General features: G+C 36.8%; 1 protein-coding gene and 1 long non-coding RNA gene across 2 annotated transcripts in view; one reads left to right on the top strand and one right to left on the bottom strand.

The window, feature by feature from the left end:
- PKHD1 (PKHD1 ciliary IPT domain containing fibrocystin/polyductin) overlaps window positions 1–23,194 on the bottom strand; it is a 475,332-nt gene that overhangs the window by 61,549 nt on the left and 390,589 nt on the right. The gene's annotated exons all lie outside the window — the stretch shown is intronic.
- Window positions 652–20,618, top strand: LOC115832348. The gene is made up of 5 exons (XR_004027815.1): window positions 652–662; window positions 10,280–10,282; window positions 14,397–14,402; window positions 19,178–19,182; window positions 20,527–20,618. It is a non-coding gene; the product is annotated as an uncharacterized LOC115832348 (long non-coding RNA).

Genomic DNA, 23,194 nt, shown 5'->3' with positions numbered 1-23,194 from the left:
CTGGAACTATAAGAACAAATACCAAAAACTATATTTACAGATGCCAATCAGACAACAAACACAATATATAGGCTCAGGATGGGAAAGTATACCGGATTAAGCAAAATTTTACCTTATTTTCAACCATATATAAGGTTAAAGAATTATAAGCAGCTGTGTACTATGGTCTGCATATAGAAATACTTCAGGACCATCTCTTCAATTTGGATGACGTATGGCATAGACTCAGGAAATCATAGTAATCCTAGGTTTTATTCCATCACATCAGATGTTGGTAAATTCCAGGGGCAGTGTGAGTAATACAGGGGAAAAACAGGAAAGAATGTAATTTTCTAGCTCTTCCACTGTATAGTTGTGATATTGTAATCATTGATTTTATACTATTTATTGACCATTTGCCATTATCCTGATAATGAATTCAACTTTGAGATTATAATGGTTGAAAATTAAACGAGAGACACAGTGCTTGCCTTCATGGAGCTTACTCAGTCATGTTTTTAGAAACAAATTTTCCTTCTCTTTTAGAGACAATGAGCTCATGAGCAACTTGAGTACAGATATCAGCCTTATTCACCTTTGCATATGTCCTTCCACTCCCGTATACTCAACCAGTGCCCAATATACAAACCAAGAGAGAAGAAATATCAACATTTCCTGAGTATGTACCATGTTCCAGCTATTCTGAAAGTCTTTCAATCAACAGTTCTTATTTTATTTAATTATCACAGCAAACTGAGAGGTGTGTTTTTATTGCTTCCATTTTCCAAATAAGAAAGTTGAACTTGTAGCTGTACTTGAAGGACTGTGAGATGACAGAACTAAATGTTAGAAGCAGCCTGGTTCCCTGAGTCACCACCAGTAGGGCAGCTACCAGGAGAGTCACCCAACCTTCTTCAGGCTGAGATGTGAGTAAAACAAAGTTTTTCTATTCTTAAACAACTGAGATTTGGAGATTATTTGTTAATTGGAGTAACTCTGTCTCATACAATATCCATGTTTTATGTAAATAAAGAAAATTTTAAAAGTAAGTACATACAGAGAGGCAATGAACAAATAATGCTGAGGTCCCAGTTAGTTTAGAAGCAAAAGGAAGATAAAAATACAAGCAATCTGACATTGTGACCTACACTACAGCTACCATTTAAAGAGGCTCCAAGGGGATCTATAGGACATTGTTGCCTTCATTCTGTGTTCTTGGAACTTCACTAAGAAATGACTGTGGATAAGCTTTGCCCTGCTAGATATTGCCCCACTTGATGGCCAGCTTAAAATTGATTTAGAAGCTTTTAGAGACTGCTAGGGATTCACAGCTTTACTAAGGTCTGAAAAGCAAGCACTTAAGCAGCATACTGCATGCCAAGAAACAAAATCAGAAGCTACAAGCAGCTGGTTTGACCTTTGAAAAAAGTTTGGCAAAAGGGCAAGAGCATATTTATAACTCCTATGGGACAGTTCATGGGCTTTCCTTTGGACTTGCTCTGTGTCAAAGGCCAATTTCCATCCATTATGATTCACTAAGTTAGTTTTATGAATAATATGTTTAGAGAAAATCACACACTGGGTCAAAAGCAAAATTAGAGCATATTCATCATTGGGGAGTTTATCATTTCACCAACTATAAAATTCTTTTTGCTTGAATTTAAGGCTGATTTTCCCTGAAATACATGATTTTCCAGATAAAACTAGCCACTGATCTTTCAAGAATAGTTTTCTGGGTCAATAGAAGCTGCCTCCTGGGAAAATATTACACCCCATTACGCATCTGGCCAATTCTTTGAGGCCATTCAAACTGTTAGGAGTAAGAGTGGGAGAATTCCTTCCTGTCCTCTGAGAGGATCATTTTATACCCCAAAACTTCAACCTCGTTATTCTTATCTTAGGGCATAATTACAATGTTATTATTGGTCATAAAATTAACCAGATTTTCCTCTCTTTTCTTTTCCTCTTCAGCATTTGACTCCCTGACCTTCTTCAACAGAAAAGTCTATGGGCTGATTATACGCTAAGAATAGAAGTATTTCCTCTTACTTGTTTTAAATTTTCCCACTGTTAATTTCATTGAAAGCATACTTGTTCTCATATAAAACAGCGTTAAAAAAATTTAAAAAAGAATTTTTTACTACTTCTATAAAATCTGAAAATTTTTGCTCTTGTATCCTAGTGCTTCTGAGATTGGTCCCTTTTGTTATCTCACCATCCAGAGGTCCTAGCCTACATTTACGTTGGCCTATAGGTACATGATTCAACTTATAACCTAAGGCCCCTTGCCAGTTTCTCCCTTGCACTTCACTTTACTATTTCCCAAAGCAACTTCTTTGTTTTAGTTGAGGAGGGTTGCTACCTTCCTGTGGCAGTGGTTGCCAAAGTATTGTTTTAAGAACCATTACCAGGCCATGTAAGGTAGAAAAAAAATGGTTTTATAGATTAGCAGTCTGCTGATGTGAGGGGTGGAAGATGTGGCGGAACCTTGGCAAAACTCACTGTCAGGAAAACACAGCTATACCTCCTATGCAAACACTGCTCAGTAGCACTCAGGCACAACTTACCTGCTGTCTAACCCAGAACTCCATCCAAATTCCATCCCACTCATCCATGTCTGACACTTTTTACGTTTCTATAAAGATTTTTCTAATACTCTTTCTCTGCTGATCACTGACTGACAAAATTCATTCTATAATTCACTCTAAAATTGACAGCATTGTCCTAGATGGATGGCATGTTTGGCTGACAGCACCTCAATCTTACCTAGAGATTCAAGGTGAGAAGCTTTTTGAACCCCTAATTCATGTTCGCCTTGTAAAGAAGGATGATCATCCTTCTACTGCTTATATTAAAATGATTAGACTTGGTAATCTTTAAAACCACAACAAAAGCTGGACTGCTTTCCAAAGAACCAGAACGCTTTACCTCTGACCTTGTCTTCTGCTAATTCCCCTCCTGGTCATTCTGCTCAGGCCACTGTGACTTTCTTGCTAATCCTCACACACTGCAGGCACTCTCCCCACTTGGGGCCTCTGCCAAGGCAGATCTCTCTACTTTTCTCCCAGGTGATCCTGTGGCTCAATCCCACGCCCTCTTCTCTGTCTCCTTCTCAGTGAGGCCTACTTTAGTCAGCCTATGTACAAGCATTCTTATTGCCTCCTACGATGCTCTACATTTTTTCTTTTGTCTATAGCACTTACACCTTTATAATCTACTAGAGAATTTACTTATTTATTATGTATATTACTTAGTCTCTCCTCTAAGTAAGCTAAGAAAGTAAGCTCTATGAAAGCAGGGTTATTTGTCTAGTTTTAACACTTTACAACTAGCCAGAAAAGTACTAGGCAACAGTAGACTCAGTAATATGTGTTAAATTGAATAAACTTAATACATCCATTCTTTTATTATTATTATTATTATACTTTAAGTTTTAGGGTACATGTGCACAATGTGCAGGTTTGTTACATATGTATACATGTGCCATGTTGGTTTGCTGCACCCATTAACTCGTCATTTAGCATTAGGTGTATCTCCTAATGCTATCCCTCCCCCCTCCCCCCACCCCACAACAGTCCCCGGAGTGTGATGTTCCCCTTCCTGTGTCCATGTGTTCTCATTGTTCAATTCCCACCTATGAGTGAGAACATGCGGTGTTTGGCTTTTTGTGCTGTGATAGTTTACTGAGAATGATGGTTTTCAGTTTCATCCATGTCCCTACAAAGGACATGAACTCATCATTTTTTATGACTGCATAGTATTCCACGGTGTATATGTGCCACATTTTCTTAATCCAGTCTATTGTTGTTGGACATTTGGGTTGGTTCCAAGTCTTTGCTATTGTGAATAGTGCCACAATAAACATACGTGTGCATGTGTCTTTATAGCAACATGATTTATAGTCCTTTGGGTATAAACCCAGTAATGGGATGGCTGGGTCAAATGGTATTTCTAGTTCTTTTTTTTTTTTTTTTTTTTTGAGACAGAGTCTTACTCTGTCACCCAGGCTGGAGTGCAGTGGCACAGTCTTGGCTCACTGCAAGCTCCGCCTCCCAGGTTCATGCCATTCTCCTGCCTCAGCCTCTCCAAGTAGCTGGGACTACAGGTGCCCGCCACCACGCCCGGTTAATTTTTTGTATTTTTAGTAGAGACGGGGTTTCACTGTGGTCTCGATCTCCTGACCTCGTGATCCGCCCACCTCAGCCTCCCAAAGTGCTGGGATTACAAGCATGAGCCACGGCGCCTGACCTCTAGTTCTAGATCCCTGAGGAATCGCCACACTGACTTCCACAATGCTTGAACTAGTTTACAGTCCCACCAACAGTGTAAAAGTGTTCCTATTTCTCCACATCCTCTCCAGCACCTGTTGTTTCCTGACTTTTTAATGATCGCCATTCTCATTGTGGTTTTGATTTGCATTTCTCTGATGGCCAGTGATGATGAGCATTTTTGCATGTGTTTTTTGGCTGCATAAATGTCTTCTTTTGAGAAGTGTCTGTTCAGGTCCTTTGCCCACTTTTTGATGGGGTTGTTTGTTTTTTTCTTGTAAATTTGCTTGAGTTCATTGTAGATTCTAGATATTAGCCCTTTGTCAGATGAGTAGGTTGCAAAAATTTTCTCCCATTTTCTAGGTTGCCTGTTCACTCTGATGGTAGTTTCTTTTACTGTGCAGAAGCTCTTTAGTTTAATTAGATCCCATTAGTCAATTTTGGCTTTTGTTGCCATTGCTTTTGGTGTTTTAGACATGAAGTCCTTGCCCATGCCTATGTCCTGAATGGTATTGCCTAGGTTTTCTTCTAGGGTTTTTATGGTTTTAGGTCTAACATGTAAGTCTTTAATCCATCTTGAATTAATTTTTGTATAAGGTGTAAGGAAGAGATCCAGTTTCAGCTTTCTACATATGGCTAGCCAGTTTTCCCAGCAGCATTTATTAAGTAGGGAATCCTTATCCCATTGCTTGTTTTTGTCAGGTTTGTCAAAGATCAGATAGTTGTAGATATGTGGCATTATTTCTGAGGGCTCTGTTCTGTTCCATTGATCTATGTCTCTGTTTTGGTACCAATACCATGCTGTTTTGGTTACCATAGCCTTGTAGTATAATTTGAAGTCAGGTAGCGTGATGCCTCCAGCTTTGTTCTTTTGGCTTAGGATTGACTTGGCAATGCGGGCTCTTTTTTGGTTCCACATGAACTTTAAAGTAGTTTTTTCCAATTCTGTGAAGAAAGTCATTCTTTTTCAATGATTAACTCTAGAATTTTCCTGATTCACTCAGATTGAAATTGAACATTCAAGTTGAAACTATGATCTACTCACTTGTATGTTTGAAATCTACAAGGACAACTTTCTAAAAATATTTTGCAAGTACTGTATATTTCATATGTCTTTCAGAGGCCAGATATGAAGTTACATTTTCTCAGATACTTCACATTCTCTTGGTTTTCAGAAAAGTTGATGTTCTTGCCCTCCTGAAACCATGGCACCAAAAATGGGGATTAAGTTCTTTCATTGTCAAGAGTGAATGAGAAGGAAAGGGGAAAAGAGGAGTGGGGAAGAAATGGATAATACTATTTCTAGTACCCTTCCTTCACAGAGAGGAATGAATTAAACGTGAGGCAAGAAGGTCACCAAGTTAGTTAGGTGTGTAAATTAAATCAGATTGTCTGAAGAAAGTACTCTATGAAGATAGGGCACAGATAAAGAATACAACAAAAATCAGATGATAAAAAATGAAAAAAAAAGTTGCATTTGTATGGCACATTTTAATACGTTAAATACTAACAATAACACCTGCCATTATGTGTTAATATTAGATCCTCTGTATCAACTCTATTGTATGCATTATATATAAATGTTGACAACATGAAAAATAATTCCTGTATTTCTATTCTACAGATGACTAAACCTAAGCTCATGGTGTTAAATATCCATAAACACCCATCTATTCAGTGGCCAGCAGGGCCTGAAGCCATATGACAGCCACCATTCCACACATTTTGCCACCATGTCACCTGTTATCATTTGCCCTTCACAACAACTTTAAAAGGCAGAAATAAGAAGTGGAATTTCCATTTGCCTGATGTAAAAACTGAGTTTCTTAAAATTTAGTACTTGCCCAAAGACAAAGTGAATTAATTAAATACTGGTCTCTTGGCATCTCTGCCTAATGTTCTTGTCATAACATGATGCTCTTGGTGTTGGTAATAAAACAAATGTATCTCAAATAGAGGATGAATTTGTGAGTTAGTAAGTCAGTTCAATTTTGACACTGCAATCTCCAAAGAGATCCTAAAATTATTTTCATATTTTCAAACCATGTGGATTAATACTCAGTATCAGATTGCATTCTACAAATAGTATTGCCTTGAGATACATCCACTTGAATTAACCAAAAAATACTACTAATTAACTAGACTTAAGAAAGGGCTGGTACTAGGCAATGTGACTTTTTTATGTCATATGTCACCTGGATTACATTTTCACTCTGATGTACATGTCATTGACGGCAGTAGGCTGCTAGAATTTGACACCATGAATTTATCTGATGAAGTGCACAGAAAGAGATCAGTTTATTAATTTGTAAGCACAATCTAGAGCCATTTTATAATACAGTATTTCCCCCTTCACAGAATGAATCAGTACTTGACTGTTTTAAGTATAAAATGCCTTGGTTTGTTAAACACAACCCCATATTAGGGAGAAGAGGACTTGGGTTCTACTAGCAGTTGTCCCAAAATTTGCTATTCTTAAACAAGTTGTCTTCCCTCTCAGGATTTCAAAGTCACCATCAAAAACTTAGAAACATCTCAAGTTAACAACCTAATATCACAACTAAAACAACTAGAGAACCAAGAGCAAACAAATCTCAAAGCTAGCAGAAGACAAGAAATAACCAAGATCAGAGATGAACTGAAAGAGATAGAAACACAAAAAAAAATTCAAAAAATCAACAAATCCAAGAGCTATTCTTTTTTAATAAAAATAAATAATATAGATAGACCACTAGCTAAACTAATAAGGAAGAAAAGAGAGAAGATTCAAATAAACACAATCAGAAACAACAAGGGGGATATCACCACAGACCCCACAGATATAACAACCATCAGAGAATATTATAAACACCTCCAGTGTTTTCTAGTTTATGCATACAAACTAGAAAATCTAGAAGAAGTGGATAAATTCCTGGACACATACACCCTCCCAAGGCTAAATCAGGAAGAAATTGAATCCCTGAACAGACCAATAACTACCTTGAAATGGAGTCAGTAATAAATAGCCTACTAACCAAAAAAAGCCCAGGACCAGTCAAATTCACAGCCGAATTCTACCAGATGTACAAAGAAAAGCTAGCACCATTTCTACTGAAACAATTCCAAAAAATTGAGGAGGGACTCCCCACTAATACATTATATAAGGCCAGCATCATCCTGATACCAAAACCTGGCAGAGATACAACAAAAAAAGAAAACTTCAGGCCAATATCCCTGATGAACATCAATGCAAAAATCCTCAATAAAATACTGGCAAACCAAAACCAGCAGCACATCAAAAAGCTTATCCATCAAGACCAAGTAGGCTTCATCCTCAGGATGCAAGATTGGTTCAACATATGCAGATTAATAAATTCGATTCATCACATACAGAACTAAAGACAAAAACCACATGATTATCTCAATCGATGCAGAAAAGGCTTTCAATAAAATTCAACACCGATTCATGTTAAAAACTCTCAATAAACTAATTATTGAAGGAACATACCTCAAAATAATAAAAGTCATATATGATAAACCCACAGCAAATGTCATACTGAATGAGCAAAAGCTGGAAGCATTCCCCTTGAAAACCGGCACAAGACAAGGATATCCTCTCTCACCACTCCTATTCAAAATAGTACTGGAAGTTCTGGCCAGGGCAATTAGGTAAGAGAAAAATAAAGAGCATCCAAATAGGAAGAGAAGAAAGCAAACTATCCTTGTTTGTAGAGGACATGATCCTATGTCTTGAAAACCCCATAGTCTCAGCCCAAAAGCTTCTTAAGCTGATAAACAACTTCAGCAAAGTCTTGGGATACAAAATCAATGTGCAAAAATCACTAGCATTCCTATACACCAACAACAGAGAAGCTGAAAGCCAAATCACAAATGAACTCCCATTCATAATTGCCACAAAAATAATAAAATACCTAGGAATACAGCTAATTATGGAGGTGAAAGATTTTTTATCAAAAACTAATGCGCAAAGAAATCAGAGATGACACAAACAAATGGAAAAACATTCCATGCTTATGGAAGAAAGAATCAATATTGTTAATATGGCCATACTGCCCAAAGTAATTTATAGATTCAATGCTATTCCTATAAACTACCATTGAAATTCTTCACAGACCTAGGGAAAACTAGACTGGGCACGGTGGCTCACGCCTGTAATCCCAACACTTTGGGAGGCAGAGGTGGGCAGATCACAGGGTCATGAGCTCGAGACCAGCTTGGTCAATATGATGAAACCCCGTCTCTACTAAAAATACAAAAATTAGCCGGGCATGGTGGCATGCACCTGTAGACCCAGCTACTCAGGAGGCTGAGGCAGAAGAATTGCTTGAACTCGGGAGGCGGAGGTTGCAGTGAGCTGAGATCATGCCACTGCACTCCAGCCTGGGTGACAGAGTGAGACTCCAGCTCAAAAAAAAAAAAAAAAAGGAACTAGGGAAAACTATTTTTAAATGTACGTGGAACCAAAAAAGAGATCAAATAGCCAAGACAATCCCAAGCAAAAAGAATAAAGCTGGAGGCATCATGCTATCCAACTTCAAACTATACTACAGGCCTATAGTAATCAAAACAGCATAGTACTGGTACAAGAACAAGACACATAGACCAATGAAACAGAAGAGAGAACCCAGAAATAAGACCACACACGTACAACTATCTGATATTTGACAAACCTGACAAAAACAAACAATGCAGAAGGGATTCCCTATTCAATAAATGGTTCTGGGAGAACTGGCTAGCGATAGGCGGAAGATTGAAACTGGACCCCTTCCTTCACCATATACAAAAATTAACTCAAGATGGACTAAAGACTTAAATGTGAAACCCACAACTGTAAAAACCCTAGAAGAAAACCTAGGCAATACCATTCAAGACATAGGCATGAGAAAAGATTTCATGACAAAGACACCAAAAGCAATTGCAACAAAAGCAAAAATTGACAAATGGGGTATAATTAAATAAATAGCTTCTGCACAGAAACAGAAAATACCAACAGAGTAAACAGTCAACCTACAGAATGGGAGAAAGTTTTTGCAAACTATACTTCTGACAAAGGTCTAATATCCAGCATCTATAAGAAACTTACATTTACTAGAAAAAAAATCCCATTAAAAAGTGGACAAAGGACATGAACAGACACTTTTCAAAAGAAGACATACATGCAGCCAACAACCATATGAAAAAAAGATCACTATCACTGATCATTAGAGAGAAATGCAAATGAAAACCACAATGAGATACCATCTAACACCAGTCAGAATGGCTATTATTAAAAAGTCAAAAAATAACAGAAGCTGGCAAAGTTGTGGAGAAAAAGGAATGCTTATATATTGTTGGTGGGAGTGTAAATTAGTCCAGCCATTGTGGAAGACAGTGTGGTGATTCCTCAAAGACCTAAAGACAGAAATACCATTTGACCCAGCAATCTTATTACTGGGTAGATACCCAAAGGAATATAAATCATTCTATTATAAAGACACATGCATGCATATATTTGTTGCAGCACTATTCACAGAAGCAAAGACATAGAATCAACTTAAATGCCCCTTAATTATAGCTTGTTTAAAGGAAATGTGGTACATATATACCATGGAATACTATGTAGCCACAAAAAAGAATGAGATCATGTGCTTTGCAGGGACATTGATGAAGCTGAAGGCCCTTATCCTTAGCAAACTAACATGAGAAAAGAAAACCAAATACTGCATGTTCTCACTTATAAGTGGAAGCTAAATGAGGGGAACATATGGACACGTAGAGGGGAACAACAGACATTGAGGCCTTTTGATGGGTAGAGGGTGGAAGAATTAAGAGGATCAGGAAAAATAACTAATGAGTACTAGGCTTAATACCTGTGTGACAAAATAATCTGTACAACAAACCCCCATGACATAAGTTTACCTATGTAACAAACCTGCACTTGTACCCCTGAGCTTAAACGTTTTAAAAAAGTGGGATTAGATTAAGTAAATTATCACTGGAGTGCCTTTCAGCATTCACCACCAAAAGTATTTTATCACCTAGAGATCACCAAGCTAGTACCCAATCTAATGGCAAACGCTGGCTCTTTTCATTTCTTAAGAACCCTCCATCTCCAACATACTAGACAAGGAAACTGGTCTCTCCAACCAAACCTCCTTCTTTTCCACATTCACTCTAGTCTTCGGTTGTTCAGCCCTCTCTGGGCTTCCTCCCATTTCACACCTGACAGTGACTTCTTTCTTCATCATTCACTTAAGGCTCAAATAAGTATTCTCACTCCTCCCAATCTCTCAACCTTCATTCTTCTCCCATGTTCACATTGAAAATCCCCCGTTCTTGGCAAAGCTATGTATCCACTGCCACCACTTTTGCTTCTGGAAAGTTTAAGAATTCTGTAGAAAATCACATAATTCACACACACACACACACACACACACACACACACACACACACACACACCACTGAGTTCTGTGTCATTTGGTGCTATCACAAATGCTTTATTTCCAAACTTAATTCAGCCTTCAGTACTAATCAACTCATCTTCCATTCATCTCTAGTTAAAATTCTTTTCTGTTCAAAGTTTGACCTCTTGCTATTTTTCTATCTCCATGACTTAGTCACTGACTTCTCAAACAAATCTGAGGACACTTTTACCAAAAACTTTTAAAAATATTCACTCTTCCTTACCTCCCTCCGACATGGTTATTCTTCCTTTTCCCTAGATATAGTTTCTACACAAGTGACCTTGTCCCAGTCCACTCCTCCTTGAACATCACAAGTTAGTCTCATCCATTTTTTTCCCATTTCTTAGATGTTCAAAATTCTTCCCATCAACTGACACATGCATAAGGTTTCTATGTAATAAACATCACCTATCTTTTTTTCCACTTACTGTCAAATTCTTTGAAAAGCTAAGTTTTCTTATGATTTTGTTTTATATTAGTATTTATTGTTTAATTTTTCTGTTTTTGATAAATCTCAATCTACTGAAATCTAGATTTTGCCCCAATCACTCTGTCAACACTATCCTCAGTAATGTTATTAGAGGCCTTTATTTTCTGATTTAATCACTTTGACTTAATTATAACATTTTTTGCTGTTATTGAAATGTTCTTTGGCTTTAACTCCTAGGGCATCATTATCTCCTTAATTCTCTTATCTGTATTTCTCCTCAACTGTGGTATTTATTGTTGTTTTTTGCTTTTTTGGTGGCTTTCCTTCACCCAATCATTTATGAAGTGGTATTCTTCAGGGTTCAGTTATTTGTCAACACATATGCCCCCTGCACAAGTGCACATTCATACACACACGTAGAAAGGGAGCGAGAGAGAGATTCGTGTACTAATAGGCCCCAAAATCATCATCTGTCCTGAATAACAGAACCGTATTCTCAGCCCCTTTTCTCTATGAAGGCATTTTACACATGGCTGAAACATAACACTTTCCCGTCGGCCCTCCAGGCCTCCCTGTGAACCATATACTTACTATCTACTACTTAACAATGATTTGACTTAAGAGACCCAGAAAATAAATGGCTTATGTATTCCTTATTATACATACACATTTATACACAAAGATTTCTTTAGAACAACTTCTAATGTTTACCTAGAACTGACCACGTGCCTGGGACCTTGTGAGTGGTTTACAAAGATTGTAGCAAATCTAATCATTACAATAAACCTAAAAAGTCCATGTTATTTTTTATCTCTATCAAGATGTAGAGATAGACTAAAGAGAAGTTCAGAAATCTGCTGAACAAATAAGTGATGGAGACAGAAAACCCATCCAGCCCAGCTGGTTCAGCGGACGAGATTGCCTCCAGAAGACAATATGGGCAGCTTCATTAAAAACATGCGATGGCAGCGGTATAGCCATTACCTCCTTTGCTCATTGAAAACAATAACAACAACAATAATAATAACAGATGACATGTACTGAGTGCTTACAATGAGACAACTGCTGTTTTAAGTGCTTTATAAGCATTAATTCATTTAATCTCCACGTTAAAAAGGTATTACTATTACTCCCATTTTACAGATGAGGGAAATGAGACATATAGAGCTTAAGCATCTTTTTCACTTTTAAGTAGCTTGCAGAAAGTGAACCCAGGCAATGTGATTCAAACCCCCTGTCCTTGACCTCTACATTATATTATTTTGCTATATAAACAATTAGTTAAGCTTCTTAAAGTAGCATTGAGTGCTGAGTCCTAGGTACCCGCCTCTCTCACCACCACCACCATGCCACCTGGCTTCATCTTAATAATTAATATTCTTGCTGTTATGATGCTTTTTTAAAAATTTTCTCCCTCCTACCTGCTTTCGGCTTGTTAGTTTTTAACAATGTCTGCAAATGTTTTCTTTCTCAGTTCCAAAAAAATTCTACTACATTCTGGTCTCATCCTGGATAATCTAATTTTACTGATCTTTTTCACAAGCCACACCCCCACCACACCAGCAAAAAATGAACCACTTGAAACCACTACCACTCTTCCATATGGATTTCTTTTTTTAATTAATTCATTCTATTTATTTAATTTATTTATTTATTTATTTATTTATTCACCTATTTTGAGATGGAGTCTTGCTCTATTGCCTAGGCTGGAATGCAGTGGCATGATCTCAGCTCACTGCAACCTCTCCCTCTCTGGTTCAAGCAATTCTCCTGCCTCAGCCTCCCAAGTAGCTCAGATTACAGGTGGCTGCCACCACACCCAGCCATTTTTTTCTTTTTTTTTTTTTGGTTGAGACAAGGTTTCACCATGTCGGCCAGGCTGGTTTTGAACTCCTGACCTCAAGCAATCCACCCGCCTCAGCCTCCCAAAGTGCTAGGATTACAGGCATGAGCCACTGCGCCCAGCCTTCCATATAGATTTGTAAGTCATGAGTAACCACAAAATTTTACTGTTTAAATCAAGAGTTGGTGCTATTACAACATGGCACATGGATACATATGTAACAAACCTGCACATTGTGCACATGTACCCTAAAACCTAAAGTATAATAAAAAAAAAAAAGAGTTGGTGCTATTACAATGATGCTGGGACAGTGTGTATAAACAGACTGAGTAAACTGAGTGGTACAGACACATCACTTCTGACCCACAGAAGACAACACAGCTGCACCGCCACATTGTCACTGCAGAGATTTCCTTGCTAACAGCTTTCCCACTGACAATGATATTATTATGGTTTCTTCCAATGGCACTGACTACAAAAAAAATTGGAAATTCTGCTGGGATCTATGAATAACAACAAGCACAAAGAAAACAACCTTGCCAAAATTTTAAAATAAAAAATGAAGAATAAAGGAATAAGATTTAAGGTTTTAAGTCTATTATAACCAATGGCAAGTAGACAAAGCTGAATAAAAATGGACTTAAAAGTATTTAATAATATTTCTTTAAATCAGCAGGATTTAAAGAACAGAGACCTTACTCCTTAAAGTCTTTTCAATAAAATCCACAGTATAATCTCATTGAAAACACTCATCTTGTTAAATAAACATTATCTAATGAACAAAGGATTTTCTCAAAATCCTTTCATATCTTGTTATTCTCAAGTATAAATTGAAGCTTTTAACTTGTCTTTATAATGCAACCTCAATCTCAACCCTCTAACCCTTCTCCATAGCACTTAATACTGTTATTTCTGAAACATAAATATCACTTTGCCAGAGAAGAAGAAGAAAAATGAAGAGGAGTAGGAGGAGAAGAGGAAGAAGAGGAGGAAGGAGAGGAGGAAGAAGAAGAAATCTTTAAGTCCATAGTTTATTAAATTGGTAGGAATCAGGACATAATTTGTATCTATGTAACATATTCCTAGGATTCATTTCAATAGTTATTCAGCTTGAAGCAGTGTTGTGTTTACCTGACTCTCAAAAACTGATACTCTTGACACCCTGAGAAAGTTATTTTATAGGTTGTGAAAATGATGACTGATGGCTGCCTTATATCCTTGGTTTAAAATAATAACAATATGGATATATGTGAATATCTCTGAAAAATATATTAACAATAAATTTCTAGGTTTTGTAGAGGCTAAAAGGTGGAAAAAATTCTTTATGTAACAGTGGATTCTAAACGAAATTTTTAATTCCTTCTCTTCCCCGCTTTACTGTCTTGTATCTGTTGTACATTTGAATATGAAGAGCAGAAGAAAAATGGCACAAGCCCAGAGTGAAATTTTGAGGTAAGGAAAGTTTGCCTTGATGGTCCTTTTGCTTCTTGAAAAATAACCTGTTCCATACTGGGGCTCCAAAAACTGTATCTGTTTCTTCAGAAGAAAGAATCTGTCATCTTTATTTGAATTGTAATAAAAACTTGTTCCAAGAAGCTAGCACTCAGTTTGCATTTACAAATATGAACATTAAAAAAATCTCTAGTTGTGGACTGAAAGGAATTAAAGCACCAAGTTTCAAGCAGTGCTGTGGTTTTTAGAAAAGGCTCTTCTCATTGTTTGCAAACCTCTAGCACTTGGAAGGCTACTCTGCAGCCAGTTCTGCTTTAAAGATTTGGAAGTGATGGGCAGACACAAAGTCAGCAGAGAATGGTAGCTGATCTTTAATCGTAGATACATCAATGATCACTGGAAAGAAGAAAATGGGGCTGAAGCTTCTAGAAGGTTAGTTCTCAGAAGCAGCAGAGCAAGGTTCATGAGAGCCATCATGAATATCACCCAACTAAGCAAAAATCTGTCCAAATCTCTAGAAAGTGGCTATCTTAAGTCCCAAACCGAGGACTGAGAAACTCAACCCCACCTGTGCACCCTCCCCTGATCCATTATGTAATCATCTCCTGGTCCAGAACTCTTACCCTACTGTTTTCTATCTCATTATAAAGAGTTTACTTTCAGAATTCAGAAAGAGACAAAGCAAATGGATATCCTGCTCTAAAATCCATGAAGTTTAATAGGATCAACAGCTAAGGAGGGGATGAGCAAGCCAGGTTAGAGGTGAAACACAGGGGACTGTGGCCCTGGAGAACTGTGCGTGGGATTAGAGCCCCAGCTGATGGGATATGAGGTCCAGAAACTACGTGTGTCATCGATAGTGGGAGATGGAAAAAAAAAACCAAACTGATGACCAATCCTTGAAAATTAACTGTAAAAGAGAAGAGAGGAAAACAGTATTTAGTCTCACAGGTTTAAAAGGATACTCATAATTGGGCCTGTTGTGGTGGTTTATGCCTGTACTCCCAGCACTTTGGGAGGTTGAGGTGAGCAGATCACTTGAGGGCAAGAGTTTGAAGCCAGCCTGGCCAACATGGTGAAACCCCATCTCTATTAAAAATAGAAAAATTACCCAGGCATGGTGGCACACGCCTGTTGTCCCAGCTACTCAGGAGGCTGAGGCAGGGGAGTCCCTGAGGCAGAGGTTGCAGTGAGGTGAGATCGTACCACTGCACTCCAGCCTGGGCAACAGAGTGAGACTCCGTCTCAAATAAATAAATAAATAAATAAATAAATAAATAAATAAATAAATAAATATAAAGGATACTAGTAATTGTCCTCTTAATGAGCTGCTTTGGACGTGTGCCTAACAAAACACGCTGTGAGGTAATTGTAGTGCATGTCATGAAATTTGTGTCAGATTAGCATTTATTTGCAATTACTTTGATTACAATAATTGAAAGCAAATCTGATTTGAGAGGTCTCTTGTGAAAATCCCATCAACACATATTCTGCACCTACCATGTTCAAAGCATGCTCAATGTTGAAAACACATTCTCCTCACTTCAGAATGGAGGTTCTCAACCTTGGCACTTTTGAGATATTGAACTGGAAAATTGTAGGAGGCTGTTCTGTACATCATAGGATATTTAGCAGCCTCCCTGGCCTCCACCCACTAAACACCCATAAGTACACCCCCGTGTCCCCAGTTGTGGCAACTGAAAATATCTGCAGACATTGCCAAATGTCCCTGAAAGGCAAAATCATCCTGGTTGAGAAGTCAGTGCTATAGAGAGATTCTTCACATACCCTGTTCTTAGGTTTCTTACTGCTCTTGTAGCATGGCTGCCTTCTTAGCATTTTAACACCTCAGCCAGAACTCTGACTATAAACAACAACAGCAAACATTCTTATTGAGTAGGATGCCCAAATTTCAACTCCTGGGCATTTGCAATATGGTTTGTCTCCTACCTGGCATTTAGTTTTTTTAAATCCTCATTAAGAAGCTGTAAACACTAAATACATGGCTGTTGGCACTAAAACAATGCTCATACATTCAACAAATACCTAGGAGATAGGAAGTAAGGAAAGGATCACATTATATTAGCCAATTAAACCATCCCTTTCTTAAGGAATCAAGTCATCTGTTAGAAAGTAAATGGTACAAAGTAACTGTGTTGAGTTATTAATTATCAATTATTTGGAAATAATTCACTCAGAGACCACTAAACAGCTCTGAACAGCCATATTACAAACAGGAAGAGGCTGATTTGCTTTTCTTATAAAATGTTGAGGTTCTAGAGGTATAAAACCCATCAGACTAGACAGAATAATTGTGTTCCCATTCGTACAGACTCATTGTAGGGTAGAAAATCAAATCCTTGGGAATTAGATGAAGTATATCATAGCATTCTTAATTATTTGGGATCTAACCAGAATCATTAAAATGGTAAAAACAAAATTATATTTTAAAAGTACAAAAGAACTTAGTTACGATTATCATCAGCATGGGTTTCTCATCTACACTTCAACAATGAGATTAACACTACATGAAACACTGGTCTAATGCTTTACAAGAAAGAGTTAAACGTCCCTCAAAAGCATCAGATAATTACCTAAGCCAGAAGCAAGATGTTAGACTAGGCAGACTAATGATCTGATCTAGGATGGTAATTCCCATGGTTCCTAAGGAGCACAAGCATCAATCATTTAATAAATACGTGGTTTCCAGTGGACTCCAGAGTGGGTGAAAAAAAATCTCAGCAGTAAGAAAATTGTCCAAATTTTCCTGGTGTATCAATATGTATGTCCCTTAAAGCAAGTCTATTTCTAACATAACACATTTCTAATCTTTCTTTCATATGCTATTATATTAATTAATGCAAGAATCAGTGCCAGAGGGGGAAGTCCACATAACTGGACAATAAAGTGATGGGTTTTAACAAGATCTCACAACTCTGAGTTTTGAATAATTATAGGCAAATATCCTTTTTGATCATAACTACTTTATTTCTTTTTAAAAAATTATACTGTAGCTGACTTTTCTACCTTCCCACCTCTCAGATAACTATATCATGGCTTTCAAAACCCATGGTCTCTAGTTATGAAACACCTAAAAAGATTCTACTTGACTCTAAGTAAGCCTCAGTTGGTCAAACAATTATCCAAATCTGAGAGATTTTTAATTTCATTTTTAAATTCTCATATGGTAATTTTTTTCTTTTGACGTAAAGTTCTATGAAGTTCAACAAATGTATATAGACTCATATAACTACCACCACAATCAGGACAAAAAACAATTCTCTCATCTCCCAAAAGTACCTTGGGCTACCCCTTACAGTAATACCCTCACCACACCCACATCTCTGGCCACCACTGGTCTTTTTACTGTCTCTATAGTTTTTCCTTTACCAGAACGCTACACAGCTGCAATCATACAGGATGTAGCCTTTCATACTGTCTTCTCTCACTCTGCATGTCTGAGAATCATCCAAGTTGTTGCATGTATCAATAGTTTGTCCCTTTTTACTTCTCAACACTAGTCCACAGTGTACTTATCCACACTCTTGATGAAGGATATCTGGGTTGTTTCCAGTTTTTGACTGCCACAAATGAAGCTAATATGAATGTTCATTCTTCTAAAAATTTTTGTTGAATATAACTTTTTATTTCTCTAAGGTAAACAACCTGGACCAGGGTTGCCAGGGTGTGTGTTAAGTATATATATAACTTTATAAGTAACTGCCAAACTGTTTTCTATAGTGTATGTATACTTTTGCACTCCTACCAGTAAAATTCTCTAAAATTGGGTTATATAATGTGACAGAGGAAGCTGTAATGGTCATAAATGATTTGTTTATTTCTTTTTGTATCTGTGCTAACTATAAAATGTGCTCCATGCTTTTTGGGCTATTACAAAGACCAGAACCACACTCATTAATTCAACAAATATTTGGCGAGAACTATTATGCTGGGAATAGTATTAAATAGAACAAATTTGGCCTCTGGAATATATATATGGAGTGTGTGTGTGTGTGTGTGTGTGTGTGTGTGTGTGTGTGTGTAAAAACAGTAATAAATTACCTGAGTAATTTTTCATTCTAAGGATGTGTATAGAGTATATTAGCTAAAGATATTTTAGGAGAACTTGGCCTTGTTTTGATCAATTCTAGGTACATCTCATAGGAAGCACAAATAAAAAAATTTACTATGCTATAATTCTGATTTGATAACAAATAATGAAATTACCAAGTGTTTATGACAAATTGGTACAAATTAGAAACTAATTAAAATATAATACAAATTTTAATAACTGAACAAGAAACTTTGATTCCAAGATCTAGAAAAAGCAAATTTAGAATGCAGACAGAATGAGAACTATGAAAGGTACTTTAAAATATCAAAATTCTTTTGATAAATGGAGAGAGTATTTGAATGTCATCAATGGCTAACACTCAATTCCCCTCTCCGGCTGCACAACCTCACCAAACTCAATCTCCTCCCCACCTTCTTTCTCTGAAAGTTCACCCTCTTGTCCAGATTCCCAGTATTCCATCTCCTTATTAAGTCTCATTCTAAGATTTTCATTCTCTAATTCCTCTGGATTGATGGGTCACTGCCTCGAGATCATGCCTGCAGCTTCCAAGTGGAAGATAATAGCCCCCCCCAAGGATTGAATCTCTCCCCAGCTCAGACTACTAGTTTACTGTACCCCAGCCCCTTATTTGGGTCATCCAGAAGAGAAATCTGAGATTAATATCTAACTTGTGATTCGCCAAGGAAGGGAAAGTAAGCCAAAACCATTCTGTGTGCACTTAACATTGCTTTATTTGGTAAAATGCAGCCCATTACCTGAAAAGCCTCTGAAATTTGCAGAGAATTAAAAAACCTCATGCTTATATAAAAGGCTGAGTCATTTTCTAAGAGTTAGGCAAGCAACTCAAAGAGTTCAACTGCTAAGATTCTTCAGAAGTGAAGCCGCCTGAACATAATCAGTTCACCCTAATTGATTGCATACAGTTTTATTACATAACTGATGGTTCTAAACCCAAGCCAATTAGTTTGTCAAACAAAGATTAAATTCTTGACTGGTTTATTCAAGTTAAATTTAGGCAGGATTCACAATAGAACCCACCTTATCCTAGCAGCTGAAAATGTACTCTTTAACAACTAAAATTATTATGGGACTTTCCTATAACCGAAAACAGAAAAAGAGAAAAGTTTCATTAAGATACAAATTTTGAATAACTAAAACATTAACTCTGGGTTTTATCTTATCTAATGCAATTTCCTTTGCTATATAGTTTCCTAATTTTGAGATCTTTTTTAAAAAATTTTGATTGTATCACTGGTAATGCCATATTCAAAATTATTAAACTAGAATTAAGCAAAAAATTAGCCTATTTGGCCTGACATTGATTCCAAAGAATCTCTTAGGCTGCTTGAGTCATCATTGCCAGTCAATCATTCACAGATGTCACCAACTTCTAATGTTCGGTAAAGAGTTAAGTCTGTCCAAAGATTCTGACATTTATTTCTTAGCATATTCCTCATAGTAGAGCCAAGTCATTTAAAATAATCCTCATTATAAATGCTCATGTTTACATGCATTGCATTTTTAGTATTCCATTAATTAAATTCTAGTATGATAAAGCAAAATCTTTTCCTAAAAACGGGTAGCTAGAGAAATAAATCAATTAACTAGTTTTCATTAAGCACTTGTTATTCATTCAGCCCTATGCAAAGTAAAACAAGATACAAAAGAAGGATTAGAAATAGATATAGATGAGACACAGAATTCATGATTTCAATGTCCAGGCTAGTGTTAAATATTGCACTGGAAAAATTTTTAGAAACTAATTTTTTCTCCAACTTTATATAAGTTTATATTAGTATTTTATAGTGCAGAAGTCAGCAAAATTTCCACAAGAGACCAAAGAGTAAGAATTTTAGGCGTTGTGGCCAAGAGTAAAAATCAAGGATATTATGTACACACTTATTAAAAGAGAAAATTAATTTCCACATTTTTATTGATAAAATTCAAAAATTATATCAGATTAATCATATCTCAAACAATAAAATTTGTGGAAGTAATTACTATGTTTTATTTTATAAGACCTCAATACAGAATAGAGAAGTCATTATACAAGAAAACTACTTGCACACGCATGTTTATAGCAGCACAATTCACAATTGCAAAAATATGGAACCAGCCCAAATGCCCATCAATCGATATATATATATCACAATTTTTTATCCATTTGATAATATATATATATTAGATATATATATATATATATTAGAGATATATATATATATATATATATGTCATGGAATACTACTCAGCCATACAAAGGAATAAATTAATGGCATTTGCAGTAACCTGGATGGAATCAGAGACTATTATTTTAAGTGAAGTAACTCAGGAATGGAAAGCCAAACATTGTATAATCTCACTCATAAGTGGGAGCTAAGCTATGAGGATGCAAAGGCGTAAGAATTAAACAATGTACTTTGGCGACTCGGGAAAAGATAGGAGGCAGGTGAAAGATAAAAGACTGCAAATTGGGTTCAGTGTACACTGCTCGGGTGATGGGTGCACCAAAATCTCAGGAATCACCTCTAAAGGACTTACTCATGTAACCAAATACCAACTGTTCCTCCAAAACTTATAGAAATAAGAAATTAAATAATAAATTAATAAATGCACTGTTAAAAGAGAAAGAAAAAGGAATAGATAATTCAAATGTACCAAATTTTTTCTGGGATTCAGAATTATCAGAAATCAATTTTTTTTTTTTTTGCTTGTGGTTACCTTCAATTAAATAGGTGTCAAGTTTGCCTATAGTTTGTTCTACATAAAAAGGAAACAAAGATAAATGGCCCCCTGCCCTCAAAGCACTAAAATGTAAGAGGAAAAGACAAATAGACAAAGCACAACGATGGCATGTAATGTGTGCTGCAATAAATGTCTGTATACAGATTACTCCATAAACATTTATAGAAAGTGCTCCATAAACAAAGATGAAGGACTTATGAAAATATTGTTGAAGGTTTATCTAAAAAGGTACATTTCTCCCCTTGTGGTCTTAGTAACAAAAACGCTGGGCCTTCAGAGTGTCTAATTGATTGAGGATCCTTTTGTTGCTTCTGAATGATGGTTCTGATCTGTTTTCATCATATATTAATAGCTTTATAGTGGTGGGTGTTCCATAATTTGCTTGAATCAGAAGGGACTGTAAGGACACAGTCAAGAAGTACTTTATTTCTATGTTTTCACTAAGTCTATTACAGTGCATTTTCTTTTCTCCTGGCAAGTATGATTGTGGTTATTTGAGGGCTCTAGTTGATGGAGAACTTCCGCCTAGCAGTCTCAAGCACTAAAATGAGGATCGACAAAAAACAAACAAACATAATCCAGATTATTCAATATAATTCCAAGCCAGAAGAAGGAGGGGAATAACTATAATTTTATTATCTTTTTTCAAACCAGTGTGCCATACAGTAGGCAATGAACTACCAAAGCCACATACTTATTATCTAAATTCAGAAGGAAATCAAACTCTCAAGTCTCCTCTCTCCCAAGAAGGTCTGTTGTGAACTATGACCTAAAATGTAGCAACATGCCTGATTGATGACATATTAAAGAATCTTGCAACCTTTTCTCTTCAAATATCAACTAGATGATGACTTCAGCATCTCCCTGTACTATACCAAAAGGATGCAGATGGTCCACATTTTGTGTTTTAATTCCTGGAAAGCTCATCTGGAAATAAACATAAATACAAGTCAAGATGCTCTACTGTTTTGGAGGGAATGCAGACCATTCACGTTTCTGCTCCAGTGATCCTCATTTGAAGGGTACCTAGCTTATTTCCAAGAGCCTGTTTCTACCTCAGAGTCACATCAGCCATGCCAATACTGACAGGAGGCACTAATGAGATCACAATAGCTACATCTTCTACCTTTCTTTATCCTCCCTCTGACAATTTTAGTCAATCAACACCTCTAGAAAGGGAGTTTACTCTGCAATCTCTTCTGGCATGCAATCTATTTTCTAGATTGGTAAATAAAGCATAGACACCCATCAAACTAAAGACAGAACCAGAATAACATATTGCCCAGAGGTACAGAGGCCTCAAGCAACAAGCAGTGTTTATCATACTGCAAAGGAGAGTGGTGCCTGGAAAGGACACCAGAGTCTTGTGATGGAGGTTAGATTACAAAGCACATCAAATGTTATACCAATGAACTGAGATTTTCTTCTATAAGATAAAGGGAAGCCAGCACAAGTTTTATATGACACTTACATAATCAGATTAACATTTTAGAAAAGAGCGCTCCTTTCTGTAGACTGTGGAATTATAGACATTTAGACTAGTAAAAGAACAGTATTTACTGCTATAGCTCAGGTAAAAGCTCACACCAAAGCAGTAGCAAGAAAATTAAGAAGAAAGGATGGATTTAGCAGCTATTAAGAAGAAGAACTTTGCAAGTCTTTGTGACTCTGTGAAGGATGGAACCGAGGGAGGTGCAGTCAAGGGTGACTACTAATTTGGGAGACTGGGTGGAGAGTGGACTGTCGAAAATAAGGCATTCTAAAACAGGCGGAACAGAGATGTTGGCTAGGTATAATAGTTGGATATTCAGATCTGGGGATAGTGGATGAAGGTAAGACTAGGTTAGAGACAGGGATTTGGGATCTTCATCACAGACCTGACAGTTGAAGGCCTGGGCTTTGATAAGATCAGGAGGAGAAAAATTAAGAGGAAAAGGAGAAGGCAGTTAAAGACAAACTTTA

Source organism: Nomascus leucogenys, chromosome 22a (genome assembly GCF_006542625.1).
Source record: "Nomascus leucogenys isolate Asia chromosome 22a, Asia_NLE_v1, whole genome shotgun sequence".
Taxonomy (NCBI): Eukaryota; Metazoa; Chordata; class Mammalia; order Primates; family Hylobatidae; genus Nomascus; species Nomascus leucogenys.
Note: the sequence above shows the minus strand (reverse complement) of the source record. Positions and strands in the feature narration are given on the sequence as shown.